The following is a 24994-nucleotide window of genomic DNA, read 5'->3' on the forward strand; positions in this document are numbered from 1 at the left end:
TTGATTTAACATCAGTAAAAAACTCCATCAGACCTTAGTGTTGATGGTCTCTAAACACTTAGAATATTTTTTTTGCACTTGACTGATTTTTGAGGGGGGGGGAAATTCATGTATTTTCATTGTTAGTGGAAACTGCAGATGGGAACCTCAAAGAGGAACACCGAGGGGCATCCTCTCTGGGTTGTCCACAGTGTATTTGGTCAAGAAAAGAAATAGTTTAAGGAATGTGACGTGTGGTTCTTGATGCAGAAAAAAAGCTTCTCTGTGCCTAATACATTGGAAAACATTTGTTCAACAGCAAGTCTCCCCTATGCAAAATTTGCTCCTGTAGTATTATTAAGGTCAGTATCCACGTAGGTTCTCATTCATACCCAGTGTGGTGCCTGAGGTCAGCTTTGGCTTGTAAGTGCAACTGTAAGGAATGTTTTGTCTGGTCCTGTTAAAAAGCATCTCTGTAAGTTGTTTGTTTAGAAACTTATTTACTTCTACTCTTCCTGGGCTTGTCTTCAGTTCCTGCTTTAAATGAAACCTTGTGTCTTGCTTCACAAGGTTTGTGGAAATAATCCTTACTTGTATACATATGCTCATTGACTGCTTTTTTGGTATTAATTTGAAGGTGAATGTTTTCAGTTCTGAATGTTTAGTAGACTTTTCTGTGTGAAAAAATGTGTTGTGAGTTTTGTGGGAATAATGACTGTGTTGTAAATTGATGAGTACTAGAGTCTGTGATCCAGAGAGGAATTACCAAAATGCTGTTTCATAAAAATCAAATGAACTCTGTGACTGATCAAGTGGGCAAGTTCACATGTCCCTGTAGTTCTCTGAACATCCTGGCTTGACTCATTACTACTAGAAAGGTGTCTGCACTTCATCATGTGTTGGCATGTTCTCAGCATTCCTCCTCTGTATTATTTCTTGATAGTTCTTTCATTAATCCATCAAAAGTGCTGGGCTGCTTAATGGAGTCAGAATAAAAATAATGCATTTTCAGAAAGTCTTCCAGTGTGTTCTGTTTGCTTTCTGCATTTCACTTAAGTGTTAATCAATTAAGTGATTCTGATTCTAGTCACTCTCCAGGTTAGATCTCAGCGATATGGGGATGGATAAATGTACTCTGTAAATTAGGTGTGAAACGGTTGGGGAAATGCACAAGCTGGTGCTCTGCAGAGCCAAGGCAGGTCTGGCTGGGCTTTATTTTAGCTCATGTGTGGGCAGGCTGGCAAGGCTAGTGCTGAGCTGGAGACAAGTGGATATCCTGGGAAGAAATTACTCCCGTAGGAAAACGCTCAGGTGTTCATTTTTTACCTGCTTTTTTTCTATCTGTTTATTACTTGGGTTCTGTTACCTGTTCTGTTCTTCTGGGTTTTTTTTACAATTCTAAAATTCTGAGTCACAGGCCATCAGGTGCCACAGTTTTGATTATAAACAGGACCAGAGTATTGTAACAAAAAATTGTTGCCAATTCTCTTTATGGATTCTGCCTAAAAAGTAAAGCTTAATTTATGATATTACATAGACAGTGAAAATAAAGCTTTGTGTTTCTTAGGTATCATATTATTTCAAAATTAGATTTATTATAGGTATATTATAAAAAGCAAAATTGCAGCTCAGAGTGACTCTTCACTGGAAGTGAATGTCTCCTGAAGATGCCCAGAATAATCTGATTGAACTGGCCTGGGTAAAATTATTTGATATTGATAGAAATATTGGTTATTGATAGAAATACATTTATGTGCTGTGTGAACAATGGAAAAAGATCAGAAGTAAAGGTGCAGCTGCCTCCACTTTCCTGGTAAAGAATGTTTCAGTCCTGGAAACCCAGCCATGGCAGATGGCAGATACCAGGGATGGAGACCTGGGCCTGCTGGAGTCTCCACTTAAGATCTGTCCCCAAAATTCTTTTGCCCGCTCTGAAATAATTTCATTGAATGCATCTTACCCCTAGCATTCACATATTCAGCAGCCTGCAAGTTCTGCTCAAGCTGTGAGGTTTAGAGAGTGTTTAATGTTCTGTTTAAAGGTGAGGTTCCTGTTACATTTTTTTTCTTTAAATTTTATGAGCATTTTATGTAATGATGTTCCTGTCATGCTTTTGGCCATGAATCAGCACAGCATTTCTATGCAGGCTTTAATTGAAGCGTGGAGTTGTCTTGCTGTGCAAATGTTGAAGTCAGTGAGACTATTAATTAAAATTAAGTATCTGCATAAGTGCTTTTTCTAAAAATAAGTTGCTTCATAACAGCTTTGGGCCATATTTGGGAAGGAGGGGGTTGTTTTTTCAAACTTTGGAAATAGGTATATAATTCTCTCTGAACTGCATGATGGTAAAATGTAGCAGCAATACCAGAGGGCAGAATGTTCATGGGAAGAAGTGTGAGCTTTCTGCCTTGTCAGATGTCACCTAAGCTGCTATTTATTGATTTTAAAACAGGATAAAACTGTTATGGCTCTTGTATTGCACAGAGAGTGGTGGAAAACTTTAGAAGTTACTGCTTAAACTGCCACTGTAGTGGAAGCACACAAGTGACAGGAATAAATCAGTTCTTCATCTTTCTTACCAAGTGCCTGGTTACAACTCTGTTTTTCTTCCATTAGTTATTTAGAGTTGGAGCACCTCAGAGTGAGACTCCTTAGCTACTTGTGCTGTGTGTCATTTGTTTTCTAGCTGTAGTTGAAGCCATTAAAAACAATACCAGGGAATACTGAGCTGTGATTTTTCCCTGTATGTATTAGACAATTTACAAGACAAATTTACTGTACAATTTATCTTACAAAATTATCTGATTTATTAATTCCCATGGCACCTTGGCAAAATAGCATCCTTTTATCTCCTCAGTCTGGCTCTTTACCAAACTCACTTTATCATGCCAGCTTGTTACCTTTTTTCTGATTTCTTTCAAAAATAGACTCCTTACAAGCTCTAGCATTCCCCACCTGCAGCAAACCAATAAATTAATAGTGGAGGGAAGAGATCACTGGAAACATGGCTAAGAGGAATGTGCACCAAGCTGCCTGTGCTGTCAGGTTTTCTCATTGCACCTGTCTATTCCAACACTGCTCTGAAGATCTCTGACCTGCCTTTTTTCAGGTGTATGTGGTGTGTGTAAAGCAGCGGCCTCAGAGTTAGGCAGGAAAAAAGATGAGGGACCTTATTTCACTTGATGCCAGCTGGGATGAAGCCTTGTTTGCCTGAGGTCACGCAGAGATCTGATGCAGGGTTGGAGCACAGGTGTTTTCTGACCACAGGATGATTCTTCTGAGGTGCTTCAGCACGACGTGTGTTGATATCCCCAAGCTGTTGGTTTCTTACTGCTGCAGTTCTTAGTCTTTTTCATTTATTTCATGATTAGTAGCAGAAACTGAGAATCCCATTTGTAAGTGAATACAGTGATTCTTGCTGAACATCATGTGGTTGTTTCTTAAAGTGGGGCTCTGTAGGTTCCTATTTCAAGTCATTATTATTGTTGATGGGGTTGCATTTGCTTAGTGTCACTGCTAAAAGTTTCTGTAAAGCACTGTCACGTGGACACAAAGCAAAATTTACATTGTTTGGGGAAAAATACCAATGTTGCCATCTTTGCTATGAGCACATCAGTTGCTCTTTATTGCTTTTTAAATTTGATTTTGTTGTAGTGTGGCGAGCTTTTCAATAAACATAGTGGTTTCATTTATATAACAGTAGAATTATTGTTAATGCCCAGTTTCATACTGCGAATTACGTATGTAATATTGTGTCCAGTGGGATCCTGTATCACAGAATTTGCATAGTTATAGTGCTGGTGACATCGTATCTCATACAAAGAACCCAGGGACCTGATACAATATCAGTAAAACTGTCTCCTAGGTATGATTCAAACAGTTTTATTAGCAACATATGGGGTATGAAGGAGCCACAGAGGGTAGTTTTGAGTGTAAGGGTGCTGGCCTATCTTTTTCAGCCTGTAATTATATCAGTCCTCTTCTATGGCATTATTTGTTGCTGCTCTGGGATTGCAGAAAAATAACTACTAATATGATGACACAAAGGATCAGAATAAATTATAATTGTTGACTTTACAAGAAAATTCATTGGCAAAAAGGCTTACTGTCCTACGCTCGGTGTCATTTCTGGTGCAGCTTCAGCGCTAAGCCACTGCACTAAATAATATGGTTTTGAAAGTGCTAGGCTTTTCTGGCAACCTTATCCTGCTGTATTGGATGCTGTTGTGATCTGACAAATACAAGGAAGAAACTTTTTTGGCTGCATTTTGGTTTTAAATCTTAAGCTAAATGAGTGCGTTTTGTTTAATTGATGGTGGGATATTGAACTCTTGTTCCCCAAATGGAACATATTCTAATTAATCATCTTGAAATAAAGAGTTCATAATTTAAATTATGACATTAAAAACTTGCGAAAATATAATTAGAAAATTATAGTAGTGCTCTGTTTAGTTGTACTTCTTAAAGGCATGAAATATTAAAAAAATAACTTCTACATGTTGTAAAAACGATAAAAGTTTGGGGGTTTAATGTTTCTGCCAGTTGGCTGAGCTGAAGAGCCACAGTGTGTATGTAGCTATTAAAGAAAAATTCTATTTGACTACTTCCCAGATAACTTCTTAAAATCCATATGTTTTAAAAACACAGGGCTGAGCAATGTCTCTTTGCCTAAGAGCCTGTGTAGGGAATTGGGACTGTTACCTGGATTCTACTCAGAGTTACTTCTGAATTTTTTTATTCTTCATTGATGTTCAGCATGAGAAAAGCAGTCTGGGATCTCTGTGCTGCTTCACTGATGTGGAAGCATCTTTTCATCCATTTTTTTCCATTTTGTACTGTGGTTCCAATAATAATAAATATAAAAATTTATTTGGAAGAGATCCTTAGAATTATTCATCCCTTGTTTTCAGGTAGAATGAAACTTTTTTGAATCGTTCCTGACTTAATCATACATTAAAAAAGATAGTAAAAAAAAAAGAAACTAATTTATAACTTAATTGCTAATCTTTCTTGGAGTTCAAGCTCTCTGCTGGCACTTCATTGTTTTATGAGCTATTCTGACTTCCAGAAACTTTTGACGATAATTGCAGGTGATTGAGGAGCTATTTTAACTTGTTCCCATAGTTTCCAAGAGTAAAAGACATCAGACTTGGCCAGTTTGTATCTGTTTTGAAAAATATGTTCTCATCCTATATCTGCTTTATCTCTTTGGAAGCTTGGACTGGAAACTCTCACAGATCTGCTGCTGTTGAGAATGTCAAGTTCTTCCGTGGAAATTGAAGTAAAAGCGTATTAAGCCTTGTAATTTTGGGAAATAAGTAGAAACATGTAGTGGGACTTGTGATTGAGAAGTGGGCAGATGTCAACTTGTAGGTGCATAAACATCACAATCTTCTGATCTTTGTGTCTAGTGCAGTTGCTCCCCTGGCTCCAACACAACCAGCTACAGGGTGAAATGGTCATTTTCAGTGTGCCTCAAAGTCAGCTTGCTCTTTAGACATCATTAAGCATAAACTTGTACTGCTTTAATGTCATTTTTGTGCCTTTTTAATGTCATTTTGCTTTTTTCATATTGTTTCTCCTTTCCCATATCATTTTTTGTTTGGAGTAGAAAGTTCACACCCACTTTGCTAAAGATGGTAAAGGAGTGATTTCTGAAATTAACTATTAAATAAAAAAAGTTATATAAACATATCTGGACATCACATCATAGGGACTTCAGAGCTGTCTCAGGAGCCTCTAGAGCCACTCATGTTAATTGTTGCATGTCTTGTAAATGTGTTTATTTCAAAGTACTGGAAGCCTTCCAAGAAATTTCTGTATTTAAAAGGGCAAAAAGGATGTCACAGTGGATTTAGCCCAGGACAAAATAAAGTAAAGGTTAACTTGGACTTCCATCAGTGAAAGCTTAAAAGCTGGAAAAAAAAAAAAAAAAAAAAATGCTGGTCACTACGGTTTTGTGATAGAAGGATTTGTGAGACAAAGCTGATTTTTTTTTTTTTTAGTAGGATTGCATGTGTGGCCTTTACTGCTATATTTAACTAATTTCTTTTGAAGCATTAAGTCTTTGCAATGCACTATTTTGATATAAAAACTTAGGTTATATGTAGCTGAGACAGAAAAGATTAAAAATGTCCTGTTTCTTAAAGTAATTTTAATGAGATGAGAAAGGCCTGCATCTTCTAGTTCTCCAATGTGTTTATGGCCCACTTAATCAGCAATTTCATTAGTGATTTAATTTTTGCTGCTTTATTTTTCAGATGATGCAAAGAATACTGGAGAAACACATCTGCAGTTAGTCATGTAGTTCAGTCATCAAAATACAGTAAAACTGTAGCTGATAGAGAAAACAGGTTGGGAAACCCCACTGTGCGAATGCAGGGGTGACACGAGGAGAGGCAGAGAGAGCTGGGACAGTTCAGCCTTGAGATGAGTGGGCTCAGGGGCACAAACTGAAATAGAGGAAATTCTGATAAAATGAGAAGTTTTTTGCTGTGAGCGACCAAAGTTGCGCCTCAGAGGCTCCATCTATGGAGATGCTCAGAACTGGAGGTGGTCCTGGGGGCCCTCCTGTTCTCTGGTTTGAGCAGAGGGTTTGGACTGGTTGTTCTCTGGAGATCCAGAAGGGGGTCACCTGTCTTTTGCCTTTATTTGATCTGTCTTCACTGATGTTGTTAGACTACAGAAGGTATTTGGGATAAATATTTGTATGATGTAGTATTGGGCAGTATTTGGATGGAACTTCTTCACAGAATCACTGAATGGTTTGGGTTGGAAGGGACCTTAAAGATCATCCAATTCCAACCCCCTGCCACAGGCAGGGACACCTTTCACTAGACCAGGTTGCTCCAAGCTCCATCCAGGGCTGGTCTTGAGCATTTCCAGGGACTGGGAGACCACAACCTCTCTGGACAACATTTAGTCTCTTCTAAACCTAAAACAGTTAGAAAGTTAGACCAGATGAGCTTAAACTATCTTTTCCTTTCTCCCCCCAACTCTGTTTAGATTAAAGAACTCTACTACAATCAGGAAAATTGCACATTGCCAGCTGTCCATTGGACTGGAGCAGATAGGATGGATTGGAAGAGGTACTGCTCACCACTGAGATCCATAGCCAAGATTCCCAAACTGCTTTGGTGAAAACCTCTGAAGCAGCACCACCTGGTATTTCACTGCTCCCATTTTTGGATGCAGGTAATAATGCTTCTGATAAATATGATGTGTTTGTTAGATGAAAAGGGGAGAGAGTTCCCTGTTTGAGAGGCTTGATGGGTTTGGAATTCTTGGTGTTAGTAGATGCCTACTAATGATTTCTTACTCTGCTTGCCCTGAAATGATGGCATGGTTCACATTGTGCTTCCAGTGTTTGGTAAGTGTGACAAGGTTGCAGGCTTTGGGAGTCAAAGGAATCTTTCCTTTGAGACACAATTAGCAACATGTTTGATTTCTGGTTTTCTCCTTTTTAATCAAAGCCTGGATTCATGTGGTTGTAGCAGAGGTGGGAGATGTTAAGATCATGAATGACATGTGTCTGTTAACAATTAGGCTGCACCTGTAATTCAAGTAGACTGGCTTCATGTGGCTGTAAAAGAGTGACAGACCTAAATGACAGCTGGGACCTACAGCAGAGTAGGAAGAGATGACCAAAAATATTTGGCCATTCAGATATATATTTATTTAACACCCCACTGCCTCCCCGGCCCCCCTCCCCCCCCATCAATATATGTTCAAACTAATTGTAGTCAGCAGTGAATTGAGATTGTATTTTTTATACTTTTGGTGTGAAAAATTAGTTTTCCTCACACTGAGAATTAATAAATTTGGTTGTATCTTCAAGTTGAAATGTGCCTCTAAAACCGCTCTAAGTGTGGTCTGTTTAAGGAAACAAGCTGGTGTGACATAGAGTGTGTCAGTGCCATTCCTTCTCTCCCCTTTCTTTTCCAGTAACTTCTGAATTCATCAGGCAACCTGTACTGCATTTAACAGAAGAGTAGGTGCTACAGGAAATAACAGACTTTCAGCTACTCACATGAAATCCATGCCAAGGACTCTATATTTTTAAGCTGTGAATTCATTTATGATTAATGTTTTAATTATTTGTTTGTGTCCTAATTTCTGCCATGTTTCAAATTTAATTAAGTTTGAGATACAGGAGTAAGCAACAAACTCCAGGCCCTTCCTTCTTTCTTAAATTGCTTACAACCACCACAGTGCTTTCTCGATGGGGAATTTTGCCAGAGCTGTGATGCCTCTGACACTGCTTCTTGCACAGAAGTAGCCTCAGGAGTTGGGCAGAGATGACAGTCACAGAACCATAAAGGAGTGTTGTGTTCTGGTGTGTGTCAGCAGGTGGAAGGGGCCATGAAGGACACCCCTGTCCTGAGCTGGGGATAAACAGCCTCATGTGGGAAGAACAGTATTTCTCCCTCCCTCCCTCCCTCCCTCCCTCCCTCCCTCCCTCCCTCTCCCAAGTGAGAGAACTTGATGTGATGAGAGAAAAAAAGAAATTCAGTTCACACAAATATTACATATTGTGTAATTTTTTTACCACAAACTGTAAAAATTGTGCATTTTGAATTCTTCCTAATGTCCAGCTATCTGTGATTTGCATTATATAGGATAAGGTTTTCAAAACTTTGAGTCTTTGAACTGCCATTGTCAGAAATGGTTTAAATATTCAGGTGCCCAAGTCTCATTGCAACTCCATGAAACTTTCACCTTCTCCTCTGAAACTGGAGCTCAAAGTTACCTGCGTATTTTTTCTGGAATACTTTAATTATGCACAATTTCCTGTGGTGTGGAGCACAGACACTGAAATACCTTGAGCACACATAAAGCAGTCACGAGCCTGAGGGCAGATGGGTGTTCTTTGGGGTGAGTGGAGATCAGGTGGAGACCACCAGTGCTGCCCTTGGAGGTGACCAACTTCCAGTATCTCATTATTCCAGGTATATTCTTGGTAGGTAAACACAACTTGTTCATCTGTGACTTGTTTTATGCTACAGTGTGCAGTTAAGTGGCTCCATAAATGTTACTGATTTCCATGCGTAGGCTTTGGTACCCAAGTGTTACTGTTAAGGGTAAAAAAAAATAGAGGGTTGGTGTCAGCCTACGTAATTTTTCAAAATTATTGGAGGCTTACAAATGATGAAGCTTAATTTAAAACCAGGAAAGGAAGAAATTCTTCCCTGGGAGGGCAATGAGGCCCTTGCACAGGTTGCCCAGAGAAGCTGTGGCTGCCCCTGGATCCATGGAAGTGTCCAAGGCCACGTTGAATGGGGCTTGGAGCAGCCTGGGGTAGTGGCAAGATCCCCTGCCCATGGCAGGGATTTGGAACAAGATGTTCTTGAAGGTCCCTTCCAATCCAAATTATTCTGATATTTTGAAGTCTTCTATTACTCTGTAGGTTATTACTGCTGGAAGCTTTTTTTTTTCCTGAATTATGAAAACACCAGCACTTTAAAATCTGAGGTACATGTCTTAGTGCAAAGCACAACAATATCCTGTGTTCAAACAGCAGCAGTCAGGAAGGAGCACAGACACTTGAATCGTGTGGTTGCTTCTGTGAGTGTGCTTCAGAGACTATAATGAGAACCCTTTCTCACACTTTCCCCCATGCAGAAGAAGAGGCAAGTGCAGACCTTGAGATGGTGCATGGTTTGTACTCATATCTGTTTATACATAGGCTGATAGGGTTTTTTTTTTCTGACAACTTAAATTTGAATATTATCTACTGGAAACTTCACAGGATTCTGGTAAACAGCTAATAATTATTTTTAGGTGATTTCCAGTGTGTAATCTCATTAACTCACTGTTTCAGTGTATTTGGTGACACTGTCTTAATTCTTGTTTTTGTTAATGAGACAATGCAGGGGTAGTTACTCAGATGTTTGCTAGGGAACAGCAGCTGGATGGGTGCTAGCTGGAACCTGCCAGTTCAGCTGGGACAACATGCTTGGTAGGACCCTGGTGTAGTCAGAATACTTCTTGCAGAACTAAATCTTAAAATACCAATTTTGTCTTGTATCTTTTATTGGTTGGGGGGGGGTTTGTTTTTTAATTTTTCATGAATATGTTCATATAGCAGAGCAATTCTAAGCATGTCTTACGGGCACACTTACAAACAATTCAAAAATATTGCTTAGGGATGGGCTCAAAGTCTTCAAAATATGTACTTTGTATTAAAATGTGTATTTTTATTTATATACATCCCTTCACTTACGGTTATTTAACTTTTACTGGCTTAGAGACCCCGTAGCAGAATAGGGGTGTGGATCTGTAGGAAGCAATATTCTCACTGAGTTAAAGTCTGTGCAGAACTCTTGATCCTGGCTCACCTGGAGCATCAAAGTTGTGGAACAAACCCTGAATTTTAGAGTGTGATAGTTTTGAAGCACTGAATGAGCTTTCTGGGCTGACTGGTTCATCTCAGGTTAGAATGGAAACTAAAACCCCTCCCTGCATCTAGAGGGGGAAGCCTAAAGAGGAAATAATGACTTAAAATATGCTTTCATCTGCTGTACTGAAAGAAGATAAAGGTGGGTTGGTTTTTTTTTAAACTTTTTATGCAGACAAGCTGTGTTTTGTCATGTAGCTTTTTGGCAATTTATTTACAGTCTTAAAAATGCATAAGTTATTCTATGGTACTGAAAGCATTTGACAAGACCTAATTGTGTGTTCTGTGGTCAGCAAAAACTTACTGGTTGGGGTTGCATGTTTTTAGTCTGTAAGGCTATTGGCAGCTGGAAGAGTTGTCTTTCTATATCTTTTGTGAAGCTGTAATGAAAATGAAGTTATCATTGTGAAACTTCCAGTTTTGACAGTGAGAATGACCCTTTGATCTCTGAAGGCTGCTGGACTCTTCCATACAAGTTGAAACCATAAACATTTTATGGCACAAGATGAGTTGCTGGGACCAAACATAAATTTTAGAAAGAAAAAGAAAAAAAATTGAGTGAATGCCTGCCTTCTTGAAGGTATTGAATTGCTGCAGTAAAGAACAGCCATATGGTATTTTGGTAACTTCTGTGCATTGGAAAATTATAGATTACAGGTGAATTGGGCCTGCAGACATTCTGTGTGCAGGATCAAGTTTATTTTAGTAAAATAACACTTTTTGTTCAGCTTGCTTTGTCCAGACTGCTGAAGAATTTTGCCTATTATTCTACGTATTAGTCATTAGTGGAGGCAGAATGGACTCCAAGACCATGGGCCAAAATTAGAGTCTGTAACTTTCTTTTTTGCGTAGAAGAGCGTGCAGGGAGAAGAACATTTTCCTGTTCCTTCTTTGAAAATGAAAACAAAGGCGATTGACATCCTTTTACTCTTTCAGTCAAGTGTCACTCATCCTGAAGTTGTAATAATCAATTCAGAATGGCTACTTACACTTCTTTACAAAATTGGATGAAAGAGCTTTGCAGATAACTTAAAGACCACAGGAAAAGAAAAAGCTCATAACTTCATAACTCTAAACTGAATTAGTTGTTTCTTTGAATTGCTTGTTTTTAGTCATGTTGCCATAGGTATCAAAGCAGTGAGCTATTATCATTCCTTTGTAAGGATTGCTGCTGTTTTATATTCATGATCAAAGGATGGGTCTGCAGACACAGAAGGGAAGGTGTGTTGTTTCACAGATATGCAAACACACCTAGAGAGAGTCGGCCCAGGTACTGTGGATGCTCTGGCAGGGATTTGCAGATGGCAGCAGCATCAGTGTGTTTCTGAAAATCTTTATCTTGGTTGCTAAAGCTTTTTTCTGAGTTTCTTTTAATCTCTGCCAGCTAAAACTCTCTCAGATACTGTTGCTCCCTATGCTTAGAGCTTTGTCTTGCTGTTTGGAAGGACCTGGTGCGTTAACTGCCACTGAGTATTAGTGATACATCCTGCTCTTACTGACCTGTGTTCAGCTCTGCTTTACCCAAAATGATGTCTCCATCTGAAGTGATTTGCAAAAACCTGCTGGAACAGGTTGCCCAGAGAAGCTGTGGCTGCCCCATCCCTGGGAGTGTTCAAGGCCAGGTGGGATGGGGCTTTTGGAGCAGCCTGGCATAGTGGAAGGCGTCCGTGCCCATGGCAGGAGATTTGGAACAAGATGATCTTTAAAGTCCATTCCCACCCAAACCATTCTATGATCAAGGAACAAATAGAAAACATTAATTTGGGCATCAGAGATAACAATGTATCAAGTGTTATTGCAATACATACTAAGAAGTTTTGGCTTAACCTTGTGTGTTATTTTGCCAGTAATTAAAGTGTGGGCCACTCTTCCACCTGCTGCTGCTCCCCATCACAAAGAAGTGATTGTTCTATTTTTTTTCAATAAGCACATCTAGTCAAGTCATGGAAACACAACCTAAATGAGCAGAGCCCCCAACTCACACTTGCAAGCAGAGCTGTTGGAACCTGTAGAGATTCTTGTACCAAACCCAGGGTATTTGAGGATGATTGTTATTGTTTTTAGACTTACGTCTTTTTTGTACTGTTTTTATTTAGTGTCATTTCACTAAATAAAGGTTTAGTTTAATCCTATCTTGAAAGACCTGCTTTAAAGCTGCATGCAGTGACTGATTTTCTTTTGAAGACTTGAATCTATTTGCAGAATCTCACTACTGTTTTTAACTAACTTCTTTGCAATGTTTTCTTTCAACTTTGGGAATTCATTAGCTGTAAACCACGTGTAAAATGTCTTCAGTCTTTGAACTGATGTTTTATTTAGAAGCCTGGCATATCTGTGAATCTAAATTAAAAACAAAAAGCCATTTAGTGAGGAAATAGTTAATGAAAAAACATTACAAATAGTATTTGAAGAGGCTGTTAGTTTGCTCAGGAAGTTTTCATTTTCTATAATTTGCTGCCTCATTATTTGTAGTAGTGAAACTGCTCCTTACTGATCATACCAATCCCTTACATGAAGAAATGAAAGTAGGGTTTACAGTTCTGAGTGGAAAATACTGAGTTAGTCTTACTTGGGCCATATTCTGCATTGAAGTGAAATGTTAAGAACCCAAAGTATTGCCTGGAGTGATCATTTTCATAGGATTGCAAACAGGATTCTTAGTATCTTTTTGGAATGGCTAAAATTCCCCAAAGTTTGAGACTAAGTGCGCCTCAAAACTTGATATCAGCTAACCAAAATTGGAGTGAAATAACCCAGAGGTGAGTATTCAGAGAGCTACACTGGTGGTGCTGGTGGATAGTGTTCTCTCCCCACTTGTGTTATGGGGCAATTTTTGCTCTGTTATTTCAAGATTAGGATTTTGGTGGTCACTTTACCATGGATGATTGAACTTAAGAATCTTCTAGTTTGAATAATTATGCTTTACCTCCTTTTTCCAGTCCCAAAATACCTGCTTTTTTTAGTGCCATCAATGCATAAATTCACAGTGGATAAATTGTAAGGTGATTTTGTTTTTAATCAGTCATTGAGGTAGATGTTTTAATAATTTTGAAAAGTTAAGCTGCTTACATAAAAAGTTGCTGACTTGCACTTTTTTGTGTTTTATGAAGCATTGACATTTTTGTCAAAAAACTGTGTGCTAACTGACAGGTGAACATGATTAGAGGGATGGAGTGAATCTCCTACAAGGAAAAGCTAAGAGAGTTGGGATTGTTCAGCCTGGAAAAGAGAAACTTCAGGGTGATATAATGGCGAACTTCCAGTACCTGAAGGGAGCCAACAAAATTGAGAGAGACAATTTACATGGGCATGGAGTGACCAAGGGGGAATGGATTTGCACTGAGAGAGGACAGGGTGAGATGGGATATTGGGAAGGAATTCCTCCCTGGGAGAGTAGTGAGGCCCTGGCACAGGGTGCCCAGAGAAGCTGTGGCTGCCCCTGGATCCGTGGCAGTGTCCCAAGCCCGGCTGGATGGGGCTTGGAGCAACCTGGGGTAGTGGAAGGTGTCCCTGCCCATGGCAAGGGTTGGAATGAGATGAACTTTATGGTCCCTTCCAACCCAAACCATTCCATGATTTTGTCTCTTAGCAAACAATATAAAGTCACTATTTGCAAGTACATTTTGTAACTGCTGCTTCTTCCTAAGCAACATCTTTCAGAAGGTTCAGTGTGTTCTCTTTGAATATAAAGCAGTTTGGTAACACTGGAAATGCTTTAGAGAACAGCAGCGAGTTCTTATATTGAAAGACTTGAAGAGGCAATACATTAGGCTAAAAGCAGTGGCAGTACCTGCAGAGCTCACTGTACATGCCCTTAAGCAAAAGATAATAATTAGTTGTATTCCCCTGCAAACCTGCCCAAGTGTCGATGTTTATGAATTGCGAAGATCACCAACTCGAGCTCCGAGCTGCCAGAGTTGTTTATGCCCTTTCAATTTTTAATGTACCTATAAGAAGTTTTGATGAGGGCATTTAATCCAATGGGATTTGCATACCATGATCATACCTCTGGTGATTCCAGCACAAAAGTGGGGGTAGTTCTTCAAAATATTGTAAGTGCTAACTTCCACTTCAGTATTAATAATGAACATTAAGAACATCTCTGAAAATCTTCAGATTTCGTTGGCTGAGCAGGATTTGGTTGTTTGTAGGATGATGGTCATTAAAAGTGGTGAAGTATTGGCTGTTGGGTAGCCTGAGGAGTGAGAAGTTGCTCACAGCTTGGGGATACCTGCTTTGCTAATTAGTTTGTACACATTCAGCTCAGGCGATTCGCACTTCAGTCAAAAGGAAATATTTGACTAGAATTGACTTTCCCTGGCATTCTGGTACAGTGGGTGTTGGTGCTGTGTTCCCTGAAACCACAGGTGTAAGAACTTTGGTTTAAATAAAAATAAAATGTAAATGATAATAGCAGCAGGGTAGGAGTAGTTTTTTGTATGTGTAATTTGTAATACATTTAAAAATATGTACTGTGTGTATACATATAATTAGATGTATAATTTTACCATGTATATTTTGAAGCACATGCATGCAGGCTCCTTAAAGTTTAACCATTTTGTTATTTCAGGAGTCTTAATGTTTTGTTGGATATTCTTGTAAATACAGCAAGACTGGTAAAAAATAAGGTAAAAGCTGGGTCTGTGCAGAGCCTCCTTGTGCCAAATATTCCGTGCTTGGAGATGTGGTGAGCAGGTGGGTGGCCTTGTATTAGCTGAATTTGGGGGCAAATAAGTAGAACTTTTTCTTTTTTTATCTGTAAGATGTTCATGTGAAGTCTTCATATGAAAGCTCCCTGGGTTATCAGGTTTGACTTCTGCTTAGCAAAAGAACCATAAATTTCCACTTGGGGATGGAAGGAAGTAACGTAATTATTAATATTAATTACAATTATTTTCACAGAATTACAAAATGATTTGGGTTGGAAGGAACCCTAAAGACCTTCTAGTTGGTTTTGGTGAGTTATAATAAGATATTAGGGGGAAAAAAGAGATCATGGGACTATATATTACCTGAGCTGTATTTAAGCCAATTTAAATCTGAGCTACCTCCAGTGGAGGATAAGAGTGGGAGGAGTTTTTCACCAGGCAAGGCAAAATATCAACATGACAAATTATACAGGGCTGAGGAGATACAGCTAATTCCTGAGCTGCAGAGCAAGTGTTTAAGAACTGTGGTAAGACTATCCCCAATATAAATATAGGTCATAGTATTTTGGTGTAATTCCATTAGTTGTCATGGCTCTGTTTAGGAGATCACATTGTGCCAGTGTTTGCATGGGACAGTGCTGGTGGCTTTGTGTGGAGAACGAATCTAAAGCTGGGACATGTTTGGAACAGGTATTGTTCATCATCTTATGTAAGAATATGCATGTGTATATAATACTTGTTTGTAAACATAAACCAGGTGACAATGTTATTATGCAATGAATATTATATAATACATCAAAATATATAATATGACATGTAGACTATTCCATGTAAGCCCAGTTCTGGGAGTTCTCATGTGAGTAGGTGCAGCTCGAGGGAGGCTGGCAGAAGCAGACCTGGTGTATTTTTTAGAAGCCTTTGGTTAACAGCAGCCCTATTTCAGCCACGTGCTTTTCTGGAAAACAGCCTTTTCTTAGAAAATTTTAAGCCAACTGGCATTTAACTTCTGTTCTGTAGCAGATAAGAATTTTTTTAGATCACAGGAGATAGTGTATCATATGTTGGTAGCCTCCATCACAGTTTCTCAGTAAATCTCTGCTAGTAGGTTTTGTAAAGCTTTAATTATGATCTCTTAATGTAAAATAAATTAATTTAACCTTAAATATTTCTCAAATGGTCACGTGAGCAGAATCTTTCCTGCTGGACTTTCCTCCACTATTTACTTGTTTCTGGTTCTTCTGGTTAAAAAAAAGTTACTCCTCTGCTCTAACAAATGTACAGAATTCACACCTTTTATTCATTCCCTGTTCTCAGATATAGCTACTTATTTTCTGAACACTTAGAGCAGCAAAGTGATTTAATTCTGTCAAATGTAGCCCTATGTAGCACCTTACATTTCTTTTACTAATCATTTAGGTGCTGCTGGAAATCCCATAGTTTGCTAGATTTGTTAAAACTGAAGCATCTCTATAACAAAAAATAATTTTTTTTTTGCAGCAAGAATTAGTATGAAAAGTTATTTGGAACATTCCAACAAAATAATTGCCTTACTGATGTAATTTAATTGACATGAGATGTAGAATCCCAGTAACCTTTAGGCAGAAATAAATAAAATCTACAAGTAAAGAGTTTTATACATGCAAAGTATAAATGCCATGAACATAACTGATGCATTGAACGGCCTGAACAGCAGTTGTCAGAATTCTGCAAGAAAATTATTCCTCACAGTTGTGAAACATGAGGAAAAGCACTTTGTAGAGTCCCACCTAAACCCTGTAAACAGGGGATTTTTAGTTCTGCAAGAGGTGAGCAGTTGGTACACAGTGTTACTACTTCTGTGATAGTTGATTCATCCCTTTGCTATGCAAATTCTAAGTATACAAGGATTCAGTACTTTTATTTAAGAAATATGCCTGCAGGCTGTATTGGTAAGCTTTAGGGAGATATCTGGTTTGGTGTGAAATAAATAGTTGTTCAAAGATCACATGAATTTATGTCTTAGAAGATGAAAAGTGATGCTGTGAGCGTTTTGAGAGCACACCCCTGTACCCAAGCTTGCCACTTGGTTTTGGTTTCTCAAAGAAACTTCACCAACCTCATGGTAAATCACAGAGCAGCAATGTGTCACCTTGGAAATGCAAGAATGAGACACCCCAAGCTCTGGGGGTTTGGTTCTTGGAGTAAATCCTCTCTGGTCCTGGTTGAGGGAGTAGTTGCCTTTGCTCCAGCTTCTGTCTTCAGCCCCTTGGAGTGCTTAGCTTTTAATGAAGGGATTTAAATGCCATATTTCAGGTTTATGTGCAAGTTATAGGCATCCAAGTCTGCATATTTTGAATACAACAGGAGGAAAGAAAAACAAACCTGAAAGCATTTGAGTGAGAGACAGCTTTGGTATTTAAAGTTGGTGTTGAAGATTTGTCTTGCTAAAGAGAGCAAAGCATTTACTTAAAAGCTATTTACTGCCTAACATGAGCCACATTTTAATACACAATTAGAAAGTTATGATACAAATTTAATAAGATTTAGGTTGTAAAGCAGCTATTTGATTAAGCCCAGCCCCTCTTTATTCTGTTACTGTCAAAAATATTAATCAACTGCTCCCTACAGTGTGAAATTCACTCTTGGGGCAGTTTCACTGTCCTGTCTCTCACCCAGCACCATTCTTTCTGCAGTACTTTCTCTTCTGTTGCAGAGGAGCAGGATGTTTTGGAAATATTTATTTCTTTTCTGTGAATATCTTCATTTATATAACTCTAGTGAGGACTTTTATGCCTTAATGATCTAAACTAAAGGGATTAACTTGATTGTGATCTTTCAGTATAGATGACTGCTACTTCTGACTTAAAGTGTAAATCAGCCCAGAAGTTTAAATGCTTGAACTTGTTTATTGTGTGCATACTTGGGTAATAGCCACTGACATTAATAATTCTGATGCTTGTCTATGTGAAAAAGTCATTACAGTGATCTAAAGAGCTGATGGAAATAAATTGCTGTTTTCTAGGTGAGGTGGCAGCAGCCCTTCCTCATGGGCCTCCTTGTGTCTCCCTTTCCTACCTCCCCCAAATGTACTCCCTCATCTTAACTTTGTCATTTTTAATTCTGTCCTATTGTTTCCGTTGAGAGGGATTAGTAAAGATGATAAATTTTAGCTTTCCTAGCATTAACTTTAGCTTGTATCTGTCATATGTTTCCTAGTTGAACTAAATACTGCCTTTTTTTTTAAATTCTTTTTTTTTTTTTTTTTTTTTTTTTACCCTGTCACACTTCATTTGAAAGAACCAGTCTACCTAGAGCTGGGTACTGGGTTTTCAGTGAGGAAAAATGATTATTAGTTGTATATGTTCAGAAGTTGGATTTTTTTTTTTTTTTTTTTTTGTGCTGCTAGCCTTTCCTGATTGTCACTGGCCATGAGAAGAGTGCAGAGCTGTGGGCCCCTGTGTCTGGTGCTGCTTGGTGGAGGTACAGCTGCCAGCCCAATGGCCTGAATGATGACCTCACCTGGCTGCTGGGAACTTCCAGATAGTGCCAATTAGGCATGGAAGCAATTAAAATAATATACTTGGCATGGGTGAGGCCACATTTCAAATGCTACATTCACTTTTGGGCCCCTCATGACAAGGACATTGAGGGGCTGGATTGTGTCCAGAGAAAAGGAATGGAGCTGGGGAAGGGAGTCTGATGAGGAGCAGCTGGGGGGTTCAGCCTGGACAAAAGTCCTAAGTTGGTTGGACACACTTTTCAACAGCTTTTATGTAAAAATAAAAATATAATTTTATTGAAATGGAAACACATCACCAAACATCATGAAGGAAACTTAACCTGTGTGTCCTGGCCAGTCAGGATCTGTGTTACTGCATTTTTCCGTTAGTAAAAAGGCACTGTTTTTATTATTTGTAGAGAGGAAGAGCAGAAAATGGTATTTTATATAAAAGCTGCCTGTCTGCATCATGGCCTGTGCGTGTGTGAGAGCTGATGTTTTCTGCTGTTGCTTTAGGTACAGATTTTTCTTTAGCACTTCCATGCTCAATTTGCTTTCCTGCCTTCTGATTTTACCTGTTCTGACAAAGAGTATACAGATAACTGTTAAAATATTAACAATTATTAGAAATTAGCACAATATTTAGGGGTGGTTTTTGCTTCTGAATTTGACAAATTTCATTTACATATTCAGGTTTTTTTAGGTAGTGATTTCCTCCTGTGTGCAAGTAATGCTCTTAGCAGCGACAGTGCTTTGAACTGTCACGTCATCCCACTTGAAGTTAATTACTCAAAAACTGGGGGGGTTTTCTTTTTTTCTATTTTTTTTTTAACGTGAACCAGTTTTCCATCAAGCATCTCCCTCTGCTGAGGATGTCACTGTGAGGTAGGAATAACTGCAGTAAACTGAAGAGCAGAGCAGTTGAGCCTTTGATCTTGTGGAAATGTAAGCATGTGTTGGAGTTTGCACCGGCGCGTCCCCACCGGCTGCACGAGGCTTATGCTGCTGTGTTCCCGGGGTCCCTGGCTTGGGGGAGATTTGAGAAGTCCTTAGCAGGCTCGGCAGTAAAACCCAAATATCCTCTCAAGCCAGGGTGCTTTAAGTCTTTGCTCAGACTGCTTAGTAGGCACAGAATGAGGGAGATAATATATTTTTAGCTTTTAAATTCAAAGAAACCTTTCAATTAAAGGAATTATTGACAATTTTAAATGCTCTGTTCTTGCTGTGTTTGTACCAGATGATGAGGAATGGGGGGGTTTTGATTTTTTTTTTTCTTTTGGAGTGGAGGAAAATCCATCCCATTTAATTTATATTGTGGCAGTTTAAAGCATCAAATGGCGTACTCTAGGTTTGCTGTGCTCGGTAGTTTCTCCAAAAGGAGTAGAAAAACAGGCCTCTTATCCTGTGGTGTTGTGAGTAGGACACTGAACATACCAGAATTTAGATACCAGGAGGTTGCTTTCAAAGTAATTGCAGGGTATGATCTGACTTTTGTGATTAAATAACTCACTACCTGCGAAGTCATACGGATTTGTGAGGCTTTTTCCTGCTATTGGTGGCAATGAAACACAAAACTTGAAACAGTTGTTATATATATATTTTTTTTTAAGAGAAAATAAGTGTCACAGCTCAAGAGAGAACTCTATAGTGTAAAAGAACATGGGGTCATGGGGTAATTCAGATTGGAACTGTTCTTTGGAGGCCACCTAGTCCAACCTCCTGCTCTGGGCAGAGTTGGCCATGAGCCTATGATACCTCTATCCAAGAGTATGTAATCATGGAATACTTGAGTATTGCATGATCTCTGTGGAGTGCCTGCATTTCATCTAGTGCAACTTTCTAGTTCACATTGAGGGATCTGACTCACAAGGCTGCATTTATATTCTTTACATTATAAAATGAGCCTTACAAAGGCTTCAGATAATTTTTTTTTTCTCAAGATTTGGATTCTGTATGATCAGAATTCGGGCTAGTACAGAGTGAAGCAAGTATCTCCTTGGACTGTGTTCTGGGATTATATGTAAAATAGAAAAGTATTTATATACTTCCTTGGTACCAACAATGCCTTCCTTGCAGGCATTTTTTTTCTGTAAAGATTTAGTAAGCTTAAGAGTTCCTATGAAATACTTGTAAGTGTCTCCATTCTGCAAAGAATCGAAAGAGGTCTTTTATTCTATTGGCACTTGAAAAGCAGAAGAAAAGTGACTACTACAACAGAATTTTATTAATGAATGATTTACACTGGTTCCAGCTGTGACCATGTGATCAGTCCTTCACTGAGCAACAATGGCTATTTTCTTTCTGCTTTTATTTAATTTCCAAGAATGTGTCATCTGTTACGTTAACTGCTGCCAGTATACCCCATGTAAACTGGTATTTTTTATTTCCCTGAAGCATAAGATGAATACCCACCCATATCCTTCTGGAACTAGAGTTTTAAATGAATTGGGAATTTTATTGACTATATCTGATTCAGCAAGGCAAAATCATAAAAGTTAAAATATTTATTAAATGCACTAGACTGTAGGATGCCTTGCTCCCTGGTAGTGCAAAAGATAGATATTTTCACTTCTAAAATTCTATCTTAATATTTTATTACAGCAATACAATGTGTTATAGAGGTGGACAAGCCTGCAGATTGAAATGTGGATAGTCCAGATTGTTCCTTTCCCTCGACCATATGGTGTAGTTCTAAAAGCCTTTTGTACGCTGTCTGTTCAGTTAATTGTAAACTCTGTCTTTAACGTACCTTAAAAATGAGATATATGTGAACTAAAAGTCAGCATATCCTCTGGTAAGTTAAGTTTGCTCAAATAAATCTAAATTCCCAGTCCTGGTTTCTTGGTAGATTTTCTTTTTGGGTGAATTTGAAAGTCTTTCGCCGTTTCTTGGTAACGAATGTGAAGCCTGTGTGTGTGGAGAGACAGGTTTTTCCATTTCCTCCTAGGGAAGGGGGGGAGATTTGAGGATATAATGAACATTTCATAATATTTTTGCTTGGCAGACAGCTCTGCCAGTGGGTGATGTGCAGGAACATCGAAGATTTCTGACAGATGGATGGTAGGACTGCTAATACACCTACACACGCTTTGGCGTCTGATGTTCCCGGTGTTGCTCTGATGCCCAAGAAACTCGTGCTCTTGCTTTGGTCTGATGTTGCCCAGTGAGGGGCTTCAGAAGAGCAGAACCAAGTCTCACTCAAGATTTTCATCTGCCACAGAGAGGGGTAATTTATTATACTTGTCACAAAGCGTTTGTTACAGAGGCAAATGGGTTTTTAACGTAATAAAGAGTGAAAAATTAATTGTTAGAGAATTTCAGAAGCAATTTTATCTTCTATTCTTACACCATAAACTATTTGGGAAAAGTGAGTGTTTAGAATGCTGATAGCGTCGATATATCTAAAGGGAAAAACACAAAAGAGTAGGAGTCTCACTGAAACTAATTTTTTGTGCATTCCCACCTGGTTTTAAGCATTGGAAGAGAGTGCTTGCTCAGCAGCAGTTCCTGCGTGGCTTTGGAGATAAGAATCCACCAAAATAAAAAAAAAGGAAAAGCTGAAACATTGGGAATCAAGCAGGAAGTAAATGACAGTAGTGAAGAGTGAGATTAATGTGCTGAGAGGCCTCTCATTATGAGACTTACTGATCTGTGCTGCATATCTGAAGTTTTCACAGGATTTCAGATAGTTTTCTTAATGGCTGAATGCAGAGGAATTGGTAACCTTAGGGGATATTAAAAATAAAAAATGCAGCTTTTTGTGCCTACAGAAGTTAAATAACTCCTGACTTTTGTGCATGCAGAAATGGGGAGACTTTTAGCAAGGCATCTTGAAATGGAAACAAATAGTAACCAATAGCATGTCTCTTTCTTTCCAATAGTTAGTATGCTTGTTCTAAAATAATGTAAAAGTTGTGAATTTAAATAACATGCTGGTAACTAAGCAGTAAAAAACTGTCGGAAAAGTGTAATTTTCCTTACACTGGCCTTTCATGCTCCTAGACCTAGAGAATCACAGAATGATTTGGTTTGGAAGGGACATCTCATTCCACCCCCCTGCCATGGGCAGGGACACCTTCCATCATCCCAGGTTGCTCCATGCCCCATCCAGCCTGGCCTTGGACACTTCCAGGATGGGGCAGCCACAGCTTCTCTGCGCACCTTGTGCCAGGGCCTTGCCATCCTCACAGGGAACAATTTCTTCCTAATATCCCATTTAACCCTGCCCTCTGTCAATGTTGAAGCCATTCTCCCTTGTCCTGTCCCTCCAGGCCCTTGTCCAAAGTCCCTCTCCAGCTCTCTTGGAGCCTCTTTAAGCACTGGAAGGGGTACTGAGGTCTCTCCTGAGCCTTTTCCTTCCAAGGCTGAACCACTCCCAGCTGTCTCAGCCTGTCATGATACAATACTTTGGTATGGTATAGCAGGTTCTTCTGAAATGTCACCTTTGTGCAGTGATGAAAAAGGAGTAGATGGGGTTTGTGTGCTGCAGAGGCAGATACAGATCCTGTTCAGCTGAAGTGGCTGTGGGGATGCTGTGTCCACTGACCAGCAAATTCCACGAAACAAGTAGCATTTGGTACTTTTCTGGCTGTAGCATGAAATCAGTGGGAGCAAGAAAGTGTCTGTGGGCAGAGCTTCTGCGTCTTGCAATTCAAGTAGCTCAGAAGCTTTAAAGTGCAAGAAATCACATGTAATGCTTAAAGAATCCAGCTGTAATTTTGAGAGCTGAAGGAGAAAACAGTGGCTGAACATTTATTGCAGCCTCCATATGATGAGAGCAAGTTTTCTCAGAGCCTGCAAGATGCTGCTTGCAGAGTATGTGAATAACAGAGCTACCTATTTTTACTGTGCACTGGCAAGTGTAGGCTCACTTCATTAGAGCAAGCAGCACAAACAAGATGTGCTAACTTGTGTGGTTTAAAAAGAAAGGTCTAATTTAACTTTTCCTGCTGATTCTAAAGTAAGAGAAATAAAGTCATAGGAAAATCATATGACTTCAAAAAACATTTAACAGTTGTTTTGTCAAAAAAAAAAAAGCTTTTATCAACTTTATTTTAAAACAAGTTTCTTTAACTTCAGTTGTCTCCCTGTCCATCTAGAACCATTTGTTGTGCCACCTTAGCTTACAAAACAGCAGAGACTGCCACTTTTATAGAGGACAGATAGACAGGGAAGTGAGACAAAGAAAATAAGGCAAGAGGACCATGAATCTTTTGCTTCTGGAACACTGAAAAATGAATGTATTCAAACTGGAGGTTTCTTAATGAGGAATATGGCAGAATGGGCAAAGAGAAGAGTATTTGAGGTTGTGGATTGTCAGATAGGAGATGTGGAAGACATGTTTATACACAGGTTGGAAGTGAGAGTAGTTTGAGATAGGAAAAATTGATATGTGGTCATCAAGGTAGTAGTTGATGTGCTGTTTGTAAGTCAATCCTGTGTAGATTTTGTTGCATCATAAAAAAAATTTAAAAATGAAGAAAAAAATAAACAAGGTGATGTAGAACTAAGGAAAGGAAAGTACCACATGAAATATTGAGAAAAGAAGCCAAGAGAATAGGGAAAAAATAGAAATTGTTAAGAAACGTAAATGAAAAGAGGAAATCAGGGATTCAGTCATATGAGAAACAATTCATATGGTTTCAAGAAGTGTGGATTTTCCTTTTGAAGATGGAATTCATCAGCTATCCAGATGAAGAGGATACAATTTTGTCTCATTTTCATAATGAAATAATGGAAGTATGATCTGGGTAAAAGATGTATTTATCTGTATTTTCTTAGAAGGGATGATGCTAATGATAAACTAACACTGTTTTTCAGAATATTTTTCTCACATGTGGCAAAGTGTCAAGTAAAGTCCTGCTGGTTTGAAAGAGAATGTGTACTGTGGTGGCTGGGAGTAGGGACATACAAGTCACTACTCCTTTCTTCTGCTCTTGGTTTTATTATAAAGCTACTGTTGGGAAATGGTGTAAATCACAATTTTTAATTCAAGTTTTCTCATCTGTAAAGCAGAGATAACAATACCTACCTACCTCACAGGAGTGTTGTGAGGTTTAATTAATGTTTGTTAAGCTCTTCAGCATTTTTGGATAAAAGCAGATAAATGAAACCTCTTGTTGTTAATAATGGGAAAACCCCAGGCAGAAGGTGTAGTACGATTTAGGGTTTGGAGGGAGGAGATAGAATTGTTGTTTAAAGCATATTTAACCAGAACAATCGTCAATGTTTGGTTAGAAGTTATATTGTATTCTGTGTGAGAATCCAAGTTTTTTCTTACAAATTGCTTGCAATTTGAGCATGTACACAGATCTAGTGCTTTGCTTTATTTTAGAATCAGAATGGTTTGGGTTGTGAGGGACCTTAAAAGCGATGTAGTTTCAACCCCCTGCCGTGGGCTGGCATACCTTCCACCATCCCAGGTTGCTCCAAGTCCTGTCCAACCTGGCCTTGGACACTTCTGGGCTTGGGGCATGTTAATACAGGTTAGGA

At 38.8% G+C, this 24994-nt stretch overlaps 1 protein-coding gene across 12 annotated transcripts in view; it reads left to right on the plus strand.

Annotated features, from left to right (window-relative positions):
• GTDC1 (glycosyltransferase like domain containing 1) overlaps nt 1–24994 on the plus strand; it is a 201022-nt gene that overhangs the window by 16606 nt on the left and 159422 nt on the right. For 10 of the 12 annotated variants that reach the window (XR_006018285.1, XR_006018284.1, XM_042041591.1 and 7 more), the window contains one exon: nt 6985–7173. The exons of the other annotated variants lie outside the window; for them this stretch is intronic. The gene's annotated coding sequence lies outside the window, so the exon portion shown is untranslated. The remainder of the gene's footprint in view (nt 1–6984; nt 7174–24994) is intronic. 12 annotated transcript variants of the gene reach the window in all.

Source organism: Corvus kubaryi, unplaced genomic scaffold (genome assembly GCF_017639235.1).
Source record: "Corvus kubaryi isolate FWS band 111438036 unplaced genomic scaffold, C.kubaryi_AGA036_p1.0 37396, whole genome shotgun sequence".
Lineage (NCBI taxonomy): Eukaryota > Metazoa > Chordata > Aves > Passeriformes > Corvidae > Corvus > Corvus kubaryi.